Here is a 24,823-nt window from a genome sequence, read left to right as displayed (position 1 = left end):
GTGTGTGTGTGTGTGTGTGAGAGAGAGAGAGTGTGTGTGAGAGAGATTGTGTGTGTGTGTGTGTGTGTGTGTGTGAGAGAGAGAGAGAGAGAGTGTGTGTGTGTGTGTGTGTGTGAGAGAGAGAGAGAGAGAGAGTGTGTGTGAGAGAGAGAGAGAGAGAGTGTGTGTGTGAGAGAGAGTGTGTGTGAGAGAGAGAGAGAGAGAGAGAGAGAGAGAGAGAGAGTGTGTGTGTGTGTGTGTGTGGGAGAGAGAGAGTGTGTGTGAGAGAGATTGTGTGTGTGTGTGTGTGTGTGTGTGTGAGAGAGAGAGTGTGAGTGTGTGTGAGAGAGAGAGTGTGTGTGTGTGTGTGAGAGAGAGAGAGAGTGTGTGAGAGAGATTGTGTGTGAGAGAGATTGTGTGTGTGTGTGAGAGATTGTGTGTGTGTGTGTGTGTGTGTGAGAGAGAGAGTGTGTGAGAGTGAGAGAGAGTTTTGGAAGGTTTTAATAGTTGAATGTGAGAAATATAAATGAAGTATAAATGATCGTTTCCCAGTATTTTATGTTTTGAATATATGGCGCTCAGTGTAGTGTAATGTTATAATATTAACTGAATACTGTTACATTTTGAATTGCATACTCTTTAAATTTTACAATAATTAGCTAATTTACTCATTTTAGGACCGCTCTGATGAAATGTTTGATGTATAATGTGAAACAAACATCGTAATAATTAGCAATAATACTGTTTACAAACATAGTTACAGGTATTATACTTTTATTATTATATTATATTTCTATTCCATTAAATATATATATTATATTATACATTAAGCATAATAAAATAAGAGCTCAGCTCTAGAAAACCCTTGATATTTTAAGATTGCATTATCTCTGAAGGCTTGGGTTCTCTCTCTAATGCTTGATGTGTTCGGGTTTGCCGTGACTGCGCTGCGGTCATTAATAATAATAATATTATAAGGATGGGAGTGTTTCTATCGCGCGAGCGGTGCTGGAGCCCATCTCAGGGCCTGGCCAGTCAGAGCTGCTGCGCATGCGCACCGGAGCAGCGCTAATGGCGGAGAGCGTGCGGTCGCCGTTCGATTACCGGGAGCCCCCGACCCTCGACAGCGACGGGGATGGCAGCAAGCCGCCGCCACCACGCGGGTAAGTCGCTGTCGTCGGAGAACCGGATCGTGCCGTTTGTTTCGCGGGGAACGCTCGGATTAGCGCGCGTGCTAGCGGTTAGCCGGTTCGGTTCTGTTGTGCTCTCGCACACGCCGCGGCCGTTACACCGAGCCCCGAGCTCGCGCGTGTCTGCACTGCGTTATTTTGCCGTTGCGCTTTACCGGGGCGCGTTAATGTCAGGAGCGGCGGAGACTCGGAACGATTAGCAAAACACTGCCGAGTGCGCGTGCACGGACTCTGCTGCGGAGCGCGCTTACAGCAGTTCACCATGGCAACCGGATCCGCGCGATACTTGTACTCCAGAGATGGCGGTTATTCCCGATCATCCGCGCGAGACCGCGGTTATTTCTGTTTAACAAACAGGTAAAACATAAAATACATTTCAAATATAATAGTAATAACTTCAGTTAGTATGTTTAATATTCTACTAATAATGAACACTCAATAAATAAACGTGGAACACACAACTAATACATTATCCATTCACCACACTCACTCATTTTATTTTTATTTTATCATTTCTAATTTGCACATACTTGACCTGTACATACATAGTCGCCTATATTATATATTATATATTGTGTATTTTTTATTTTTTTGCTGCTTTGTACATTGGTTATTGGCTATTTCCTGTTATTGTGTTTCATTACCTGTGTCCTGTGCTGTTGCTGTCTCTGTGGAGCTTCTGTCACTACAACACATTCCTGACCAATAAAGCTCATTCTGATCATTAAGTTATCGTATTATCCCAATATATTCTAAGAACGTTTTTCTTATGTTCCCATAAATTATGAAAATGATATTTCTGAAGTTCGTCTTATGTTTTCTAACAGCGAATGATTCACTGAAGGATCTGAAGATAGTTAGAAGCGTTTCAGCACTAGGGATGGGTATCGTTAAGGTTTTAACGGTATTACTACTCTTACCGATACTGCTTATCGATCCGGTACTTTAACGGTATTCTTATCGGTACTTTTTGTTTTACTTTGTTTCTTTGTTCATATTCTTACAGTATCTTATCTTATGTATATAAAACACTAAAAATGCCTGCACTTCATCAATTTGTAAATGCACCAGTGTGCAGGTATTTTTAGTGTTTTATATACATAAGATAAGATACAGTAACAACATGAACAAAGAAACAAAGTAAAACAAACTGACAAATACAATAAAACAAAGACACAAACGAAATGAAATAAACAGTGCTTTCATTTTTCCATGAAGGTCTACTAATATTAATGTTCAGGTAAGTAATAGTTACAAAAGTAATCAAATGTAAATGAGCACTGCATAGTTTTCACTGTATGTACTGATAGATTTATGTTTATTAAAGCTATAACGTTGTTCAGATTAAGAGCTGTGGGTGATTTTCTCTTTGCATTTTGTTCTTTGATTAACATTGATGGCTCAAGCTCTAGTCTGACACTTTAAGACAATATACTGACACGCATCGGATTTTCTCCCAGCTGTTCTCGTCCACTTAAAACATAAAAGTGAAGACTCTCATAACCGGCCATTTTGACACATTGTGTGTGTATTTTTTGGCATATTTTAGTGTGTTATTTCGACGCGCCCGAAGCTCAAAGTGTACTTTGCTTGTCTGTTTCGGAGCACGCCGCCGCGCAGGCACACGCGCGCACACACATTTCAGCCTGAACAGCGTCACTTGTTCAGATTGTACTCTCAACGTTTTACTATCAAATATGTCCTGCAATGTAGCAACAGTAAAGACGGCATTTTATAACAATCACTGATTGAGCTGATTCAGATAAGTTTTGGTTCGGAGGAACGAATCCGCGCCGCTATGAAGGGAAGGGAGAAATGCGGCTCAAATCCTTGGAAGCCAAAATCGAAAAAAATAAATAATACTTAGCTTAATATAACAGCCACAGGCCTAAAGTGTGAGCAGATGTTTGAATAGTTGGTTCTCTCTTCTATCATAATTAAACAGGACTTTCATGTTGCATGTGCTGAAGCTCCTCCGCGTGAGCGCGATCCGGCTTCTGAATTGCGCATAGAAAAAATGCATCATAGACAAATGTTTGAATATTATTGCACATAAAAACAGCTGGCGACATTATATATATATATATATATATAACAGCTGGCGACATTATATATATATATATATATATATATAGAGAGAGAGAGCGAGAGAGCAACAATAAATGTATGTGTGTTTTCTTAATTTCTCCAATACCGACAGAAGTACCGATAACGTCAGAGCTTATCGATACTCCGGTCTTTCATAATTTAGCCCCGAGACCGATTTAATACCGAGTTTCGGTACCCATCCCTATTCAGCACAGACTGCACTGAGTGATGTTTAATCAGGTGTTTCACCGCCGGAATGACTCCTCGATGATTGAGGTGTTCTGTTGTTGGATGTAATCATGAACATAGCAGTCGTTATTTACTCCGACATCTGAGCGGCTGAAGAGGATTAGGTTTGGTTCTGAAGGGAAGGCGCCCTCTGCTTAATTAAACAGTCCCTCAGAGAGGGGCGGAGTCAGCAGAGCTCATTAACAGGAACGATTATAAAACGGTCAGTGAGCGAGGATAAACATGATAAAGCATTATTAAAGACCAGAATACATTTATTAACGTTACTGAGGCGTTTGTTCGTAACTTCCAGAGAACCTTTCCGGAATGTTCAGAGAGCGTTTCCTGTTACTTTACTTGCTTTCTTAGATGTAATTATAATCATTTATTTATTATTATTATTATAGCTATTAGCAAAGTTAGGTTAAGTCATTAGTCTGAATCAGTCAGTCCGAACACTGAATCGACTCGTGAGTCATTAGTCTGAATCAACAGTCATTAATCTGAATCAGTCAGTCGGAACACTGAATCGACTCGTGAGTCATTATTCTGAATCAGTCAGTCCGAACACCGAATCGACTCGTGAGTCATTATTCTGAATCAGTCAGTCCGAACACCGAATCGATTCGTGAGTCATTAATCTGAATCAGTCAGTCCGAACACCGAATCGACTCGTGAGTCATTAGTCTGAATCAACAGAATCATTAATCTGAATCAGTCAGTCGGAACACTGAACCGACTCGTGAGTTATTATTCTGAATTAGTCAGTCCGAACACCGAATCGACTCGTGAGTCATTAATCTGAATCAGTCAGTCCGAACACCGAATCGACTCGTGAGTCATTAATCTGAATCAGTCAGTCCGAACACCGAATCGACTCGTGAGTCATTAATCTGAATCAGTCAGTCCGAACACCGAATCGACTCGTGAGTCATTAGTCTGAATCAACAGAGTCATTAATCTGAATCAGTCAGTCGGAACACTGAATCGACTCGTGAGTTATTATTCTGAATCAGTCAGTCCGAACACCGAATCGACTCGTGAGTCATTAATCTGAATCAGTCAGTCCGAACACCGAATCGACTCGTGAGTCATTATTCTGAATCAGTCAGTCCGAACACCGAATCGACTTGTGAGTCATTAATCTGAATCAGTCAGTCCGAACACTGAATCGACTCGTGAGTCATTATCATATTGGACTCAAATGTAGATTTTAAAGCAGTATAGTTTTATTACATTGTTTTCTGCGTCGTGTCAGGAAGTGGTCCTGTGTGGTTTGGGTTTTTACTAATTTTATTGTGTGTGTGTGTGAGATGGTCTGACGGGGTGTGTGTGTGTGTGTGTGTGAGATGGTCTGACGGGGTGTGTGTGTGTGTGTGTGTGTGTGAGATGGTCTGACGGGGTGTGTGTGTGTTCTGCACAGGCGAGTGTGTGGCAGGAAGAGGAAGGGGACGCCGGTGAAGGTGTGTGACAGAGCGGCGTATGTGACGGAGGACGAGGAGGAGAGTCTGTCTGAACACAGTTACAGCCCAGGTACTGAAACACATCTACTGCATCCATCCTCGTAGTGCAGACTTATCCAGTAAAAGCTCTTTTAGTGTAATTGATCAGCTGCTGCTTCTAGAAAAATCAAATCTGATCATCAGGATCTTTTGAGGAGCGTTTGTTTCCAGAAGCTTTACTTTCTCTGTTCCTCAGCGGAGGAATGATCTTCATCTCACATCTTCTGAGGAGCGTTTATTTCTTCATCTCTCAATCAGCATTGCATTATATGTTTGGATCATTTACATCTCATCTTACTGAGACATATTACTGGAGATATAGATCTATATAAGATCTCACTGATTTACATTACAAGCAGCAGAATTCCATCATATAAATATCATCAGCATCTGCAGCAAATTCATATTTTTGGCCTGAGCTTTTTTTTTCTCCATATTCTCACTTTATCAGACTATACGAGTCATAAAAGCGTGATGTATCAAATATGATACAGAACAAAACAACACAGATTCATGTTTATATTTTGTCTACAGGTTTAGTAAACTGTTCAAATTCAAAATGCTAGCTAATTCTGACCATTATTTCATACGTGGGGCTGTACAGGCTTGGTTTGTTGAGTTGTGTTGGTGGTGTTTGTGTAGGGGATGAGCAGTACGCAGAGGGAGCAGGAGACAGTCTTCCTCCGCCGGGCAGCCCATACTACCTCACCGACCCGTCGCAGCTCTGGTACAGTCACACAGTCACGCCAGGAGCACGGCTTGCTTTGTTAACGCTCCATTCATCAGCGCACATCGTTCTGAGCCAGGGGTGTGCGATATATATAGTCTCCGATAATATCGGAATTGTTGTTTTAACGATGTGTGATTTGACATTATCAGACACCATATTTCCTGTTTTTGCTTTATTTCGACAACAGCAATCAGTCCAAACACAGCCACAGCACTGTTTTGCGTCTCTGAGCAGCGTGATGCTGTTTTGTTCCTGAATGAATCAACCGTTTGAATGATTCGGTTCAATCGCAATGACTCACTTATTAACAGTGACTTGCTGCCACCTGCTGGCGGCTTTAATGTCACATTCAAAGTATCTTTTATTATTTAAATAATTTCAAATATCGGTATTTAAGGTTTTATGTTTAATATATCAAAACATTATTTATGTATTTGTAATTGCAGGTTAAATGCATTCATGTCTTGCGTTAAACAGTGTGTGAATACATCTAAATACATCTGTTTTCTCTGCAGTGCAAAGATGCATTTTGTTGATACTGATTTCATTTGCTTGGTAACAGCCCAAATGTCTTATTGTTCTAATTCACTGATTAAATGTAAGAATTTGACTCAAAAGATAATGGACACTTTTAGAAAAAATGGCTTTTTAAAGGTGAAAATGCCCATAAAATGTAAAAATTAGTTTAAACTTATTGGAAAAGGTTCATTTCTATCAGTGCGAACTGACCAGCACACAGAATGTGAAGTAGGGCTGGGTATCGAGCTCGATACTTTTTAGGCACCGACCGAATTGCCTCGATACCACCGAGTAAACGTCTTGTCGTTCGGTACCAAATTTCGATACCTAAGGGGTTAATCTCATCACCGTCAGTGAGCCAATAATCCTGCAGCACTAGGTGTGTTTGACTAGAAGCGGCGCTGCGCTGATAGATCAGTGTTTGACCTCCACGAGAGCGATTATAAAGCGTATGGAGCAAAACGCTCTATATCGCGCGGTTTGTTTATTATACACAGACTGAAGCTCGCGTGACGCTCGCGGTCATTTCAGCGTCTGCCGTCTCACTACATGAGGACATAAACACATGAACAACATCTCCAGACCTGCTCTGAAAGTCACTTCATGAGCATTTTACCGTTTGATTCGAGTAAAACTAGCGTCATGTCATATACACACAGAACTGTAAAGGTATTCCAGGCAACCCGTCAAAATAAAAGTTCGGTTTCACTTGGAAGACACTGCGGCAGAAATAAATTAATATTGTTCAGCAGACAGTACATACTGCTACTACTAGGCTACTATTACAATTATTAAAACTTTTTTTTTTTTTTTTTTAGTTATGATCACACAACAGTTATTCCATGTTTTAATTTTAATAGTAACCCCCCTTTGTTTGCTAAAATAAATAAACTTTGATTTTCAATAATTTAAAGATAAATTAAATTAATGTTTTATGTCTTCATTTGAAAACCAGATACAGAACACAGAATTTCTGAGGAAAAATAAAACATTTCATAAGGCTATTTTAAGAATAAATTTAAATAAACTAAGTTGTTTTTATACATTCAAATAATTAGACATACTACACCAGAATTTAATAACAATAAAACATATGGTGAAAGAAAATAAAACACCCACTTATGAAAGTGGATGAAGATTTAAAATTTCTACAACTTGTCTTTAACAACCTAGAAATGATGATTCTGTCTGAGCTTTGTGTTTTAAAATGAACACGCACTAATGTAAACGTAGCCTAACAGATGGTTAAACTGAAAACTATTTGAACTTTATTAAAATTGTTTATTTATTTATTGTGTTGGATATATTTTGTTCCTTTGTGCAGTGGCTCAGGAGATGAGGCTTTGAGTCTGTATAAATATCAACAAGCTAAAAAAAATATTTTTTTGAGATAATGTAATCTTATTAAAACTGATTTCATAAAACTGGTATCGAAAAAAGTATCGTTCAGGAACCGGTATCGAACTCAAGGTATCGGTATCGGTATCGAAATTATTTGAACGATACCCAGCCCTAATATGAAGAATATCAAAAACTTTAGGAGTCAGCTGTCCACGGAAGTCCTTAAGGTACCCGCACAATAACACACAGCAAAATATCGTTGAACTATCGTTATCGATAAAATCCCAGAAAATATTGAGAGATTATTTTTTGTCAATATTGCACACCCCTATTCTGAACACAAGAAATGGTTGTGTTGTTAATCTGGAAGCTTATCTTCACCACAGGATACAAATATTAGAAGAGTAATTGCAGACCTATCTCACAATTCAGATTTTTTTCCCCCTCAGAATTGCAGATTAACAATCTTGCAGTTGACTCTTTTTTTTCTTGTAATTGTTAGTTTGTCACGCACTTCTGATTCTTTTTTCCGTAATTCTGAATTTATGTCCTTCAATTCTGACTTTTTTTCTTGTAATTGTTAGTTTGTCATGCATTTCTGATTTTTATTCTTGTACTAAGTTTACATATCTTATATCTCATATTTCTGACTCTATATTTTGACTTGTTTTTCCTCAGAATCTCAAATTTACATCTCACAATTTTTACTTTCTTAATTTCTGAGTTTATATAGGAATTACAAAAACAAATAGGTAATGGTGACTTTTTATCTCCCAATTTTGTCTCAGAGTTGTGAAAAAAGGCAGAATTGTGAGATAAAAAGGCGCATGTTTTTCAATCTTTGGCAGAAAAGAGCTTCCACAGTCCTCAGACGTGTTGACTGAAGTGTGTTTGTGTCCTGCAGTGTGCCTGAGCTGGCTGAAGAGGGGGCTAGCGGCGTCCGCGGCCCTGTGCTGTTCCACCCCCCGCCCAACTGCAGGATTAGAGAAGTGCATTGTGGGAGTCAGGTCCGGCTCGTCGTCATAGCTATTCGAGACATTGCCAAAGGCGAGGAGATCACAGTGGACTACAGCCTGACCGACTGGGGAGAAAATACCATGGTAAACGATCAGAGCACCACTCAAACATGCTATACGCTCTGCGTGATCGCTAAGATAAAATATCCTGTTAAATCACAGGGCTTTCATACTTCGGTGTCCCCACGCGGGTTTGAATGTGGGTTCAACCCAGAGAGCAACATCAAGAAGGTGATGCAACACACACACAAACACACACACTGTAAATGACACTGACTGTCTTTACATGCACAACCTGAGTAAATTCAGTCAGATTGTAGATCATGACCTGTTTATATCTTTACTTTAAAGGTGGCATGAACACTGCAATTATGTTTAAATGCATGTGATTGCAGTGTATGTGAAAAATAGCAGGGAAAGTGACTAAAAGGAGTAGGGATGCACGGTATTATCGGACTGATATCGGAATCGGCTGATAATGGCTTTAAATGTAAATATCGGCATCAGCCTGATATGAAAAATAATGCCGATATGTCTTGCTGATAAAAGGAATACATTAACTCACATGTGCTCAGGGTGTGCTAGTGATTAGATCACGTCAGCAGTGTGGCTCATTCTTGAAGCAAAGTTTTGTCTGAATGATGAATAGATTCACTGATTTAGATCGCTGTATTTAATCTGTGAAAGCACGTACAGAATGAGGCGTGCGGTGTATAAACAGTAATAGCATGTTTAGGACCCAGCCTCCCCGGGTCCTAAAGCCTGTTCAGTAAGGAGTTTTAATCTGTAGGGGGTGCCTACTTCTAATTACATTAAAATCATGAGCTCTAAAAGATTTTCAGAATTTTTACAGCTCTTTTGTTTTAGACCATCTACAAATGTTATATCTTAAAATAAAATGTTAGGGTTAACACTGCATCTTTCTGGGGGGGGGGGAATGCGGCGATGGATATAGTTTATTTATAGTTATTTTCAGAGCTTCAGTGTACTGTTAAAAAACTTCATTATTTTTTATGTAATTCTAATAAATAAGTTCTTGTTAAAAACTAACCAAAATTAAAAATATTTTGCTTATAATTTCTGCACAGGAGAGACTTGGTGTTGTTTTCAAACAAAAGGAAATATATCGGTATCGGCCAAAATGAGTTGAATAATATCGGCATATCGGATATCAGCAAAAATCCAATATCGTGCATCCCTAAATAGTTACTACTTGGTATTTGGTCTGTTTGATTATCTGAAAATAAGAAAATAAATAGTAAAATATGCTACAGTAAATAAACAAGAAAAGTATGAAAAATATCACAAATTAGATATGGTGTCCTTAAATTCTACCGTATGTCAGCATATTTCTCCAGCCATCAACCATCTTCTCAAACTTGTAATAAGAAATGCTGTTGTCAACAAAACTAAACTAAAACTATATTTTTTCTTAAATGCTGTGAAATACCGAAATACAGTGAAATTGATTTATATTTGCTTTGTATTTTTAATTAGTAATATTCATTATCACAAAAGCAGGGTTATTGTTGTTAACTAAAACAAACATTGTAGTTAAAACTAAAATATTATAGTCAAAAAAGACATTTTTATTATGTTCCTAAACTTACTTAAAATAGATGAGCAATATGAACAACAGAAAATAAACATCTGCTTGTCATAAGTGAAAACGTTTTTTGCTATGATGTGGAGTTATTAACTAAAACTAAAACTATAAAAATATTACCTGATATAAAATAAACTTTAACTGAATAAAAAGAAAGAAAATAACCTATTTCGGGTTTTCAGCTTATTCCATTTTCATTTATTTTGAAAGTCCTAAATTAATTGCAACTAAATAAACAAAAGCTTAATTAAAACTAATTAAAAGTTACAAAAACATATGCAACAAAATTCCTAAAATGTTAACTAAAATTGAAAATTAAAAAATCTAATTCAAAATACTAATTCCAATTCACAAACTAAAATACCATGATACTAAAAAAACAGTAAAATCATCTTCACACTGAAAGCTCGTCTTGGAGTGAACAGGCCCTAAATCTATTAGATATTTGTCTTGCGTAGGAACATTTTCCCATTTGAAGCTATTGAATCGTGCATGTCTAAGGTGAGAATGTCTGGCTCACAGCTGGTTTGTTTCTCTGCAGGAGGAGGAGCCGGGTTCACTCCCTCTGTCTCTCACCGTTTCTGACTACCTCACTCCGTCATGGTCTCTGTCTCCCTCCTCCTCTCCGCTGTCTCACTCTGAGGCCAGCGACTCCGACCGAGAGGAGGAGGAAGAGGAGGAGGACGACGACGATGATGACGACGACGACGAAGAGGACCTGGAGGACCTGCGGGGCCGCATGATGAGACGCCGCAAGAAATGCAAAACCTCGGTGACCGTCAAGAAAAAAGCCCAGCCCCGCCCCCTGTCCTTCACATGCCCCGCCCCCTCCTCGCCGCCGCCCTTCCAGCAGCCTCTAGCCCCGCCCACCACCAACATAAACAATAACATAAACATAAACATCGGCGCGAGCGGCACGCTCTCCCGCAGACAGCACTGTCCGTACTGCGGGCGGCACTTCCGCTCCCTCGCTAGACACCTGGAGAAACACCACGAGCAGCAGCCCGAGGTCCGAGCCGCCATGGAGCTGTCGCACCTCCCCGCTCAAGATGCCTCCTCGCACCCGTTCTCCTCTCTGGCTCTGCCCTCGGCCGGCCTGGGAACAACCTCCCTGTTCTCCCGTGAGCGAGACGCTTTGTCTTCGCCTCCCAAATCAGGAGGCGTCTCTTTCTCGCTCTCACTGTCTCCTCCCCCTGCCTCCAGCTCCTCAAACAAGAGCTCTGCGACGATGGTGACACCTAGGAAGGGCACTAAGAAGAGCCCCGGCGTCTCGCCCAACCCTCCTGCCCGGAGGGGACGGCCGCCGAAGAAGGAGAAAGAGCTGCAGCTGAAGAAGCAGGAGGAGGCAGAGCGAGCGAAAGAGGAGGCGCCTCCCACGCCGGGGAAACAGGAGGAGAACGAAGAGGCGTTCGACACGAGGGAAGACGGAAGCGCAGAGGAGAAGAATGGAGAGATGACCGGGTGAGTTTGTATCAAACCGAAAGCAGTAAATGCATCTCTGCAAACGCTGTGAGTTCAAAGCATCCTAGGTGTATTTCACTTCCTCCTTTCAGACGAATCCAATGGGAGTTACATTCAAAATGATCCTGGCTCTTCCAAGCGTTAGAATGGGAGTTAGGCGGGTGTCTCTGTTCAACAGCCTCCGGGGGGTGAATAAAGGCCTGCTGTAGTGAATCCATGCGTTTTTGTAAGAAAAATATCCATATTTAAAACATTTTTTCTCACTTCCGCTGACTGTTGTACGAGCAAGCCAGATGATGTATGCGTAGCGCACGTGCCTGTGAGATATGCTAGTCTCGCGAGTTTGTTTACAGGAGCAATGGAAGCAAAGTTTCCTAGCATTACCCAAAGAAAACCAGTCTCCTCTTGGCTTTTATATATATATATATATAGAGAAGAGCTCATTTGCAAAAACCGATAACATGTAAATTTTTTTTCAGAAATCACGTCTTTTTATTAAGCATCCCAGGTAATATCAATGGAACTACAGTTGGGTTGTTTTGATTAAGTAATAATAATCTAACCTGTTAACTGTCACCCCCCCCCCCCCTCTCTTTTTGAAAATAGACTTAAAAAATAAAACTTGAAAGTGCACTGTTTAAAGTTAAATTGTTATAATTCATGAACACTTTGGAATACAAACCTAAGGTTGGTCTCATTTTAAAGAAGACAATCAGCAGATTATTGCAGAAGTGAAATAATAAAAAAAAAAAAAGTAAAAAAAAGTTATAAAAGTTAAAATTTATTGTAAATAAAATGTATTGTACTATTTATTTTATTTTATATAAAATAAATATTTTACAAAATAGGTTTTAATCCAAATTTGAAAGAGAATATTAAAGCCATATGTCTAAATAAGCTGTTCCAAATTTGAAGTTCATATGAAAAAAATTGAGGTTACTATGCAATTATGTTTAGGCGCTATACCACAAACAGCCACTAGGGGGAGGAGCCCGCTAAACGATTTTAAATGACCATTTCTATGCTAACGCAATATCCGATTTCAAAACGGTTTTCACAGGATCAATTTTGAGGTTTATATATAACATATGATGATTACTAAAACGTGTGATAGGAAAAAAAGCAAACGAATAGAATTTTTGTGTCAAAGGTCAGAACTCCTGTTATGGTGTATATGTTTTGAGGTGCACTCTTGTCATAAATTAATATATTACTGCTCCTACATAATTTTTAACAACAAACAGTGGTCAAATATCTATTTAGGAGTCTTGGACCTTTCCAACGATATATAGTTTGTCATGATTAGATTAGGTTTTAATTGTAATATATTGAAGTAAAGTTAGGCGTGCCGTATACGGGATGGTGACAGTTTAAAACAAATGCAGGTAATTTACAGAATTAAAGTTCATTGAGTGTTTCGAAATGATCCATCCTCGATCACTTTTATTCAGCTTTGATGAAGCTCCTCTCAGCTAGCGTGTCTTTTCAGAGTGAAAGTAGCCTTGTCACCTGACCTGAATACAGCGTGCTGATTCGCTAGAATGGATTTATGGGCTTTTGTTCAAATACAGCAAGAGTGTTGGGCTTCTGCAGTAAAACATGAACTCACGACGCCTTGAGAGTGGACAATACCAGCATTTCTGACAAAACGTGTTTAGTGCAGCAGCATTCAAGAAACTGTGAACAAATATAGAAATAAAACACTAGATAGACTGATTCCTAAAGCAACTGTATTAAAGTTTTTCGGTCAAGAATAGAGTGATTTTTCTCTGTGTTTGGTGTTTTATTAACGTTAAAGGAATAGTTCACCCAAAAATAAAGTGTTTTATTTTTATATCATCATTTACTCAAAAGTTGTTTTAGACCTGAATGAGTTTCTTTCTTCTGCTGAACATAAATGCTATTTTGAAGAAGGTGGAAAAGCAAGCAGTTGCTGGTCCTCAGTGACTTCCACAGGATTGTTCTTTCTATCAAAGACAATGTGGACCAGCAACTGTTTGGTTACCCTCATTCTTCAACATATCTTCTTTTGGGTTCAGCACAAGAAATTAATAGAGGTTTGGGAAACATGTGAGTGAGTAAATAATGACAGAAATGTAATATTAGGGTGAACTATCCCTTTAATGACAGTCGACAGCATGTTTAGTGTCCTGTCCCTTTAAGAGCTGCACGCATCTAATATACAGGCACGCATCTGTTTCTCTCTTAACTATTTACTTTCATTTTAGAGATAACCAACTGAGTCTGTATGTAAACCTTGTGTGTTTTGACAGTATTAGCGCAAAAGATAAGTTAGTTGAGTAATCAGGCGCTGTTAGACAGGCTTTCACGTCAGACCAGCGCACGAATGAAACATTTAACCAGCAAGGCTTGTGTGCAAATAATGTAGTTTTGCGATCGTGAATAAGTGCAGTGTCCTGTCAGAGTAACTCTACTGCTGTATGTCGTGTTGTACAGTAAATAGAGACGGAGACCAGAACTGTATTTGACATAATGTGCGCTGTAGCACGATACTACCATATTTCTTCAAAAGCAGAATCGTCATATCGCACACCTCTAAAATAACCCCATCGATTCACTACAGGAGGCCTTTATTCACCCCCCGGAGGCACAGTTTATTACGGATGCATGCACTTTGACTACTTTTGGACTGTTGAACAGAAACACCCGCTTAACTTCCATTCTAACGCTTGGAAGAGCCAGGATCTTTTTTTTTTTTGATAATTTTCAAGGCACCGAACCGCCAACTGCTCCCCGGCGCCGCAGCATTGGCTGCCCCCTGCTCCGGGTGTGTGTTCACTGCTGTGTGTGTGTGTGTGTGTTCACTGCTGTGTGTGTGTGTGTTCACTGCTGTGTGTGTGTGTGTGTGTGTGTTCACTGCTGTGTGTGTGTGTGTGTGTGTGTGTGTGTGTGTGTGTGTTCACTGCTGTGTGTGTGTGTGTGTGTGTGTGTGTGTGTTCACTGCGGTGTGTGTGTGTTCACTGCTGTGTGTGTGTGTTTTCACGGTGTGTGTGTGTTCACTGCTGTGTGTGTGTGTTCACGGTGTGTGTGTGTTCACTGCTGTGTGTGTGTGTTCACGGTGTGTGTGTGTTCACTGCTGTGTGTGTGCACGTTGGATGGGTTAAATGCAGAGCACGAATTCCGAGTATGGGTCACCATACTTGGCCGTATGTCATGTCACTTTCACTTTAAAGGCTGTGTGTGTGCTCCTGCAGCTCTGGGCGCTCTCACATGCCTCCTCTGCTGTCGTCACTCTCCACGTTGGTGCTGTTCCTCCGCCGGCAGCAGCACTCCTCGTTCCTGTCGCTGTCGCGCGCTCCTCCCTCTGCCGAGGCCTGGCGTCTGCTCTGTCACTCCAGCCTGGCTCTGCTGATCCTCTACAACCGGCACCGCGAGTGTGAGGTGGCCAAGCTGACGGTGCAGGACTACCGCAGCCGCTCCTCCTGCGCCGCCTCCTGCGATGCCGCTCTGTCGCCCTTCGAGCGTGCCGTCCTCGGCCAGCTCCCTCGTGTGAGCATCCTGGGCAAACGCGGCCGCCTCCAGCCGCTCATCCTGCCTCCGCACTCCGAGGCGTCTCTGGATCTGCTCCTGAAGACGTCTGCGGACGTGGGCGTGGACCCCCAGAGCCCGTATGTGTTTTCCCGGCCGTATCACTCTCCGGCCACGCCGCTGCGTGGGACAGACCTCCTGCGGAGCCTGGCGCGCACTAGCGGCGCTAAGAACCCCGCGGCGCTCACCGCCCCCCCGCGCGCGCCGGCAGGTGGCTATCCTCACCCAGCTGCTGCTGCTGGAGGAGGGAGAGCGCGCCGCCAAACGCCTGGAGGACTTCCTGCAGAGGGAGTATCACGTGACGCAGAGCTGTGCTCGGATTGGCCAGGACCCAGCGCTGATGGACCGCGTGGGCAGAGTGGTGCTCTACGGAGAGCGAGAGGGAGTGCTGTTCAGAGGAATGAGCCTGCAGCACATCTGCCTCGAGCTGGACGGTACCGCAGAACACACGCACTTCACCAGAAACACTGAGGAAATAGTTGTGAGAATATGAATATGAGAATATTAAACTGTAATGTATTTCTGTGATCTGCAGCTGTATTTCCAGCATCATTACTCCAGTCTTCAGTGTCACATGATCTTCAGAAATCATAATAATATACTGATTTACTGATCAACAAACATTTCTGATTATTATCAATGTTGAACACAGTTGTGCTGCACAATATCTTTGAGGAAAGTGTGATACATTTTATTTTTCAGGATTCACAGATGAATAGAAAGTTCAAAAGAACAGCATTTATTTGAAATAGAAATCTTTTGTAACATTATAAATGTCTTAACTGACACTTCTGATCAGTTTAACAGCCTTTATGAGTAAAAGCATCTCTTTTTTTTATCTCACTTATAAACTTTTGAATGTTAGGTTTTCACACAAAAAAAAATCTTTTTTTTTTCAAGACAATATATAATATACTTACACCGATACCTACAACATTTTGACTAATTTTCACTAGATTTCTTTTTGTTTTATTATGCAAACAGTCATACTGTTTACAGGTGACAAATCAAATATAAAATAACCAAGGTCAACAAAACATACATGACAGCCAGCATGATTTGTGTGTAGGTGTAGGTGTGACAAAAATGTGTCATCTTGAGCAGTAAATCAGTATATTAGAATTAGGGCTGTGCAATATGGACAAAATAATCATATTGCGATTTTATTTGCGATTTTGGCAACTGGTTTTGCTTTTTCAAACAAGCTACATACAGACATTCTAAATGTATTCAGTGCACAATAAGTGCATAGAAATAACATAGTATTAAGTTTAATAAACAAAACTGTAGAAAAATTGTCTTTAAAACAGACAACATAAAATAAATTAAGATTAACTAACCTCAACTCTAGTTAATAACATACTGTACACAGTAGTACTAACTGCTTGATAAACAAAACTGTAATAAATTGTCTTAAAAACAGACAACATGAAAAAAATAAAGATTAACTAACCTCAATTCCAGTCATAACAATAAATAAAAACTAACGTAAATCAAAACCAAAAAACAGATTGCTCTCTTAAAGGTTTTTTGCAAGAAAAACCAGCATGTCCACCATTTCTGGTTTTAAGCATGAACGGTGACATGTCACCACATTTCCCCCAGTACTAAACACTCTCTCCGAAGGTGAGCTGGTGGCAGGAATACAAAGATACTTTTGTGCAACCCTGCTCATTCTTGGAAAATTTATCTGATGGAGTCTCCACCATTTCAGAAGATCTTCCTCACTGTCAATGGATGGAGAAAGCAGGTAGCTGTTTAACTCAGCGGCTATGGCTTCTTCAAGTCACAGAGCTGCTGGCATGGCTGATGTCGTTTTGAAGAAGCTTCCTAAGGACTTCCGTGCTTTTTTGCCTGGTGGAGGTAGATCGGTGTCAGGATTCTCTCTGCATGTGTTACTCACAGATTCAGATGTATCCTTTGACATACAGAACAGAAAGAAAAGATTAAAAAGCAATCTAAGGAGATGACAGTTTCATCCAGTTTACATAAATTAACTCACCTTGTGTGAACTCATTTCCATGTCAGACATCACCCTGGCCTTAATGTTTGGTAGTTTATCCTCATCAGTGTAGCTGCTTTTGAATCTTGGATCCAAAAATGTTGCTGTATCCAGTAGCTCTTGGGTAGTTTCATCCTCATAATGTTTGTTGATGTAGTTCAGAATTTTTGATTTTATAGTCTTTGTCAAGTCAGTATCTTCATCCTCCACTGCAAGTATCTTGGTGTTCAGCAGGTGAAGAACCGGTTTCACATACGACACACTGATGTAGTTTTCACTGGAAAGGGCATCCGTGAACTCCTGAAGTGGACCCAATGCCTTACTTACAGATTCTAGAACATCTGTGTCTTGCCATTGGGGCACTAGGTGTCTTGTTTTACGGTCAGCTGAAAGGACCTGGGACAGTGCCCTCTGTTGCTCCAAAACCCTTTCTGTCATTTGTTGCATTGAGCCCCATCTTGTTGGGCATGATGTTATGAGGGCATGCTGGGGAAGCTGGAGTTCTTCCTGGGCTTCGGCTAACATCTTCTTTTTTTTCCAACTATGGGAAAAATAGCTTTTTGCACAAGCCATTGGCTCGGGAAATGCGAGGTTCATCTTTGATTGCATTTTCTAAAAAATTGCAAAACATGATGAAAATGTGTATTTTATTCATTTAAATATAAAACTATTGAGTAACACTTCACAATAAGGTGCTATTTGTTAACAACTAGTTAATACATTAGCTAAAATTAACTGACAATGAGCAATACTAATAATGTTAGTTCATGTTAATTTTAGCATTTATTAATACATTATTAAAATCAAACGTTGTCATTGTTAACATTAGTTAATGCACCATGAACTAAGATGAATAGCTGTACTGACATGAACTAACATTAACAAGAATGAATAAATGCTGAAAAAGAAAATTGTTTATTGTTAGCTAATATATTAGTATTTGTGGCGACATATATGCAAATTCATTTTCCGCCAGTAGGAGGCGCTTAGAGCGAGACAGAGAGCGGTTTCCTTGGTAACGCTATATACAAAGCAACGCTTTATCAGGCATTACATGCAAAATAAAAAGAAAATGACATCCAAAAATTTCTGAGGACAGTCGGTTTCCTTCAGACTTATGGTGCAACTATGGTACAAGTTGAAAATACTATTACAAAACATTATAATACGTTTTCATATTAAACATCTTTGCGCAATTTGTTTCTTAATAAAAAAAGTATGCCCTACAAAGTGTCCTAATGTAAATTAAACATTACTTAATGTATGTATAATAAATGTATAATAAAATCTAACTTACCAATTGCCAAATGCAGTCTGTGTCCGAAGCACTGCAATCGTGTCCAGTTGTTCAAAGTGACAGCCTTCACTATATTAGTTCCATTGTCTGTGGTGATAGACACTTGTTGCTCTTCACAAAGTCCCCATGATGCTAAAGCTTCTTTTAAACCTTCAGATATATTTTCTCCAGTGTGATCTTCTGGGAAGAATGCTGTTTGCAAACATCGACTTTTCATTTCAAAGTTGTCATTAATATAGTGGACCGTTAAACTCATGTACGGCTCCATCGTTCTGCTGGACCACATATCTGTGGTCGTGGCGAAGTATTTCACCTGCTTGAGCTCGTGTTCAACGCCCGCCTTACATTTCTCATACATTTAGAATAGCAAATCGTGTGAAATGAGTGCGAGATGGCAGCTGGTATCTTTTGTCAAGTGTTTGTATTAGTCTTCGGAAGCCGTCTTTACTGACGATGTGCGCAGGCATCATATCTTTGCATATATGATAGGTGATTGCATCGGTAATTTCTTTGTGCCGTTTTGATCCTTTCTCATAAGGCACGGCGCTTGCAAATGCTTGAACAATGGATACTTGTTCAGTCTGTTCGGGCTGGCTTTGATGTGTGCTTTTGTTTGTTTCGATGGACTTTGTCGACATGCATTGATCATGCAGTTTTTTATGACGCTGTTTTAAGTGTTGGAACAGATTTGTAGTATTGCTCCGTTTCGTTGGAATAGTCATTTCACAAGTCTTGCAAATTACCTTGCTCTGTGACACATCCTCTCTCCTGAATCCAAAATACTCCCAAACGACTGACGTTAAATTTCTCTTTGGCACTAAATCATTTTTATTTTGACCTGCATCCATATTTTATGTTCTTTCCTCCCGCTCGCCTATTCGGTTCTCCCGCTCAGCTTCTTAGTGCGCGGAGTGAGCTCTGATTGGTTACCATCTTTCTCCCGCTCAGCTTCTTAGTGCACGGAGTGAGCTCTGATTGGTTACCATCTTTCTCCCGCTCAGCTTCTTAGTGCGCGGAGTGAGCTCTGATTGGTTAACATCTTTCTCCCGCTCAGCTTCTTAGTGCGCGGAGTGAGCTCTGATTGGTTACCATCTTTCTCCCGCTCAGCTTCTTAGTGCGCGGAGTGAGCTCTGATTGGTTACCATCTTTCTCCCGCTCAGCTTCTTAGTGCGCGGAGTGAGCTCTGATTGGTTAACATCTTTCTCCCGCTCAGCTTCTTAGTGCGCGGAGTGAGCTCTGATTGGTTAACATCTTTCTCCCGCTCAGCTTCTTAGTGCGCGGAGTGAGCTCTGATTGGTTAACATCTTTCTCCCGCTCAGCTTCTTAGTGCGCGGAGTGAGCTCTGATTGGTTAACATCTTTCTCCCGCTCAGCTTCTTAGTGCGCGGAGTGAGCTCTGATTGGTTAACATCTTTCTCCCGCTCAGCTTCTTAGTGCGCGGAGTGAGCTCTGATTGGTTAACATCTTTCTCCCGCTCAGCTTCTTAGTGCGCGGAGTGAGCTCTGATTGGTTACCATCTTTCTCCCGCTCAGCTTCTTAGTGCGCGGAGTGAGCTCTGATTGGTTACCATCTTTCTCCCGCTCAGCTTCTTAGTGCGCGGAGTGAGCTCTGATTGGTTACCATCTTTCTCCCGCTCAGCTTCTTAGTGCGCGGAGTGAGCTCTGATTGGTTACCATCTTTCTCCCGCTCAGCTTCTTAGTGCGCGGAGTGAGCTCTGATTGGTTACCATCTTTCTCCCGCTCAGCTTCTTAGTGCGCGGAGTGAGCTCTGATTGGTTAACATCTTTCTCCCGCTCAGCTTCTTAGTGCGCGGAGTGAGCTCTGATTGGTTAACATCTTTCTCCCGCTCAGCTTCTTAGTGCGCGGAGTGAGCTCTGATTGGTTAACATCTTTCTCCCGCTCAGCTTCTTAGTGCGCGGAGTGAGCTCTGATTGGTTACCATCTTTCTCCCGCTCAGCTTCTTAGTGCGCGGAGTGAGCTCTGATTGGTTACCATCTTTCTCCCGCTCAGCTTCTTAGTGCGCGGAGTGAGCTCTGATTGGTTACCATCTTTCTCCCGCTCAGCTTCTTAGTGCGCGGAGTGAGCTCTGATTGGTTACCATCTTTCTCCCGCTCAGCTTCTTAGTGCGCGGAGTGAGCTCTGATTGGTTAACATCTTTCTCCCGCTCAGCTTCTTAGTGCGCGGAGTGAGCTCTGATTGGTTACCATCTTTCTCCCGCTCAGCTTCTTAGTGCGCGGAGTGAGCTCTGATTGGTTACCATCTTTCTCCCGCTCAGCTTCTTAGTGCGCGGAGTGAGCTCTGATTGGTTAACATCTTTCTCCCGCTCAGCTTCTTAGTGCGCGGAGTGAGCTCTGATTGGTTAACATCTTTCTCCCGCTCAGCTTCTTAGTGCGCGGAGTGAGCTCTGATTGGTTAACATCTTTCTCCCGCTCAGCTTCTTAGTGCGCGGAGTGAGCTCTGATTGGTTACCATCTTTCTCCCGCTCAGCTTCTTAGTGCGCGGAGTGAGCTCTGATTGGTTAACATCTTTCTCCCGCTCAGCTTCTTAGTGCGCGGAGTGAGCTCTGATTGGTTACCATCTTTCTCCCGCTCAGCTTCTTAGTGCGCGGAGTGAGCTCTGATTGGTTAACATATTAAAATCATGCGCACAAGAACGTATTCTGAATAAAAATCTAAATAAACTAATAGATAAAATCGCAGCCTTATGCAGTTTAGAAATCGCATGTGCTTAAATCGCGATTTTTTTTTTGCGATTGCGATTAATTGCACAGCCCTAATTAGAATGATTTCTGAAGATCATGTGACACTGAAGACTGCAGTAATGATGCTGAAAATACAGCTGCAGATCACAGAAATACATTACAGTTTAACACATATTCACACAGAAAACAGCTGTTTTAAATTCTAAAAATATATCAGTACTTTTACTGTATTTTTAATCAAATAAATGCAGACTTGGTGAGCAGAAGAGACATTTAAAGATCATAATCAATCCAAACTTTTGATCAGTAATATAGTAATGCATGTGGTTTTGAACTTACCATTATTAATTACGGAAGCGTAAAGGAAACAATTAGTTAATTACATGCAGCATTTGTTCTTAATTAACAAAAACAGCTGCATTACGTTTGTTTTACAATATCTAGAAGTAAATTTATGCTAATATGTGCATACTTTGCAATGGTAGAAAAGTGGTTTGCTAAAGGTTTTTCTGCCCTCTTGTTTATACTATGCTAAATTATTCCCTTTGCTAAAAAAGACTGACCACTTTATATGACTTTTTGTTGTTGTATTTAATTGCAAATAGGATTCCTACGAAATCAAAGCTGTTAGAGCGGCTCATAAAGGCACAGAGGTGTTTAAAGCGCTGTATCTGAGCAGTATCTGCTTGCTGTCTTTGTGTCAGTGATGTCCGGGAACTCTGCCGACTCGTTCTCGGAGGACTCTGATGGAGAGGCCAGTAAGAGTAAAGACAGGGCCGATGCTGGGAAGAAGGAAGGCTCGAGTAATCGAGCGCCGCGGCCGAAGAAGAGCAGCAGCCGTCATCAGTCCACGAGCTCTCCGTCAGCGGCACTCAAGAGACGCAGCGCTCAGGTCAAATCAGGTCAGCTCTGCACTACCTGCTCAGTCACATCTCATCTGAGTTTGCATTCTAAAGGGAGTGTGATTAAAAACTAATACAGCAGCAAGATGGCTTTCTGTCCTCTCTGGTTGCACACAGCAAGAAGAAAGTGTGAAAACCTCTCTAAATGTAGTCAGATGCTTTGCAGTTTGTAGCCATTTGTGAATCTGGTGTTAGAAAAAAAAAAAAAAACTTGATTTAAATCTATCTTGAATTCCTGTAAAAATATCTAAAAATAAATAAATGCCAGTTTTGCCATGTTAACAGTGTTATTGTAGTATCTTTAATATAGTCTTTTAATATCTATCCACCTTATTTTCCAACGCAGAAGTAAGTTGTTCTCTGTGCCGCTGTAGGGAATAGGGTTGTCACGATACCTTAAAAGTGTTACGATACTATACCAGCTGAAGTATCACAATACCATGCAGTATTGTGTTCATTTAAAATGAATTAAAACTTCAGAAATAAATAGGTGTAAATGAAAACAGACATTTATGAATGATATATGAATGTACCTCTGAAGGTTCTAATGTCTTCAGAAACGATTCAATGGCATTGGAGCAGATAAAATACATTTAATCATTTATTTATCAATTATCATTTTGACTTAATCCTTTTCTTTATTTACAGTCTGAAATGTGAGGTTTACATTTATATGAAACGTTTTCAAAGCTTTATTTGAACATTACATTGCAGGGCTCGACAGTAAGGCTTGTCCGGGACAAGAGAGTGTTTTGGACGGGCAAGTGAAAGAGAAATGCCCAATCAGACAAGTAACTTCAAGTCAACACCAAAAACAACAACTGCTTTTATTTATGATTTAGCCTTTGTTGTAGGGGTGTGCGATATATATCGTTTGTGATAATTTTGTAACTGTTGTTTTAAGAGTGTATTGTAAGAATCAAACCAACCACAGCTACAGAGTGCGCGTGTAAAGTCCTCCAGGTTACACTAGCTCACGTGCAGCGTGCTCTTTCACTGCATGATTCAGTATTACAGTGCATGAACAACGATCACAAAACTCAAGATGGGAGCAGAAAATTTATATTTATATCATTTCATATAGTTTCACACGAAGATCGAGCGCTGTTTTTTGCTCCAAAAACCATCATGATTACAAAAGTGAATTTATAACAGTTTTAACATTAAGAGACTTGTGTTTTAGACACCCTATTGCCTGTTTTTGTGCTGTCAACAACAAAAATAAGTCCAAGCACAGCCACAGCACTGTTCTGTGTCTCTGAGCAGCATGACCTGAATGAATCAACCGTTTAAACGAGTCGGTTCAGTCGCAGTGACTCACTTATAAACACTGACTTGCTGCCACCTACTGGCGGTTTTAATAGATCATTTACAGTAGTTTTTATTTTTTAAATAATATAAAATATCAGTTTTCAACGTTTTATTTCAGATGCAGTTTCTGTGTTTCCTCTGCAGTGCAAAGATGAATATTGATACTGATTTCATTAGTTTGGTAACAGCCCAAATGTCTTATTATACTAATTGTCTGATTAAATTGAACTCTAATTAAAAAATAAACAATTTAAGTTTGAAAATTCATATATTTAAAAAAAAAGTAAATATTAGCATTTTATTTTTAAGTTTAACAAAATAATTGTATTTGTAATTAATACTCCCTTTTTATGTTAAAATATAACAGTATAATCACACTTTATTATTTTTTTCATCATTTTATTTAAAAAGAAAAATTAATTATAATTATATTTATAACTCAATCATTTTTTTTTCTGTCCGGGCAAGTAAGTTTTATACCGAAGGACAACCACATGAGAATGCTTAATGTCAAGCCCTGCATTAGATATTTGAGCGTGATATTAAACTGCTGTCAGTCAAGATGGCATTTAAAATCCAGACCTCATTGTTCATGTTAGTGTTTTAGTGATTATGCAAACAAAAAGTCATTTTAATTGTTGATTTTTAAATATATTTATGTGTCGGTACTATTTGAACATCTCCAGCACATTTTAACAATACCGTGATAATACTGATATCCATGATAATTTTGGTCACTATAATCGTGATGAGAAATTTTCATGTTGAATAAGTGATGCTTGAGCTGCTGTTTTGTAAAATGACATCAGACGGTGTGAATCAGACCCTTTCTTCTGATAAACTGCAGCATGAACAACGACGTGCAAGTACTTCTCATTGCAACTGAACTGAAGCGTCGAAACACTCAGTGCCTTATAAAGCGTATACACAGACTATACTACACAGAGCACATATGGCAATCAGCTTGTAATGTTTCTGCTGGCATACGTTCAAACAAACGTTTTAAACAGTGTTCCTGCCGTGCGTACAACATATCTGACGATACTACCGTTTTAAAAATGCAATGGCAGCGCGGGTATTTTTAAGCTGTAGTATCACGATACTACCGTAGTACCGGTGTACCATGCAACCCTAGTAGGGAAATGGCGAGAAGAATAACTAACTGCAGTAAACTACCCACTGTGTTCATAATTACCAAATTACAGTAAAATAATAGGGAAAGACACACCAGTTTGCCATTTTTCAAGCAGTAAAACGAGCAGTTTGGTACAGCTAAAAATCCAGAAGCCTCACACATAAAATTAACAAATATAAATATTGTAAATATTAAAAAAAAAAAAAAATTGGAAACATATTGTTGTTAATTTTTCTTTTTTTGGAGAAAATTGAGAAACTACTGCTAA

General features: G+C 40.2%; 1 pseudogene across 1 annotated transcript in view; it reads left to right on the top strand.

Annotated features, from left to right (window-relative positions):
- Window positions 1–1,007: 1,007 nt before the first annotated feature.
- LOC306870837 overlaps window positions 1,008–24,823 on the top strand; it is a 24,788-nt pseudogene continuing 972 nt past the window's right edge. The window contains exons 1-8 of the transcript XR_013786134.1: window positions 1,008–1,142; window positions 4,909–5,018; window positions 5,630–5,714; window positions 8,482–8,677; window positions 8,756–8,824; window positions 10,741–11,660; window positions 14,876–15,643; window positions 21,912–22,109. The product of XR_013786134.1 is annotated as an uncharacterized misc_RNA (transcript). The remainder of the gene's footprint in view (window positions 1,143–4,908; window positions 5,019–5,629; window positions 5,715–8,481; window positions 8,678–8,755; window positions 8,825–10,740; window positions 11,661–14,875; window positions 15,644–21,911; window positions 22,110–24,823) is intronic.

This window comes from Barbus barbus (genome assembly GCF_936440315.1).
Source record: "Barbus barbus genome assembly, chromosome: 1".
NCBI lineage: Eukaryota > Metazoa > Chordata > Actinopteri > Cypriniformes > Cyprinidae > Barbus > Barbus barbus.
Note: the sequence above shows the minus strand (reverse complement) of the source record. Positions and strands in the feature narration are given on the sequence as shown.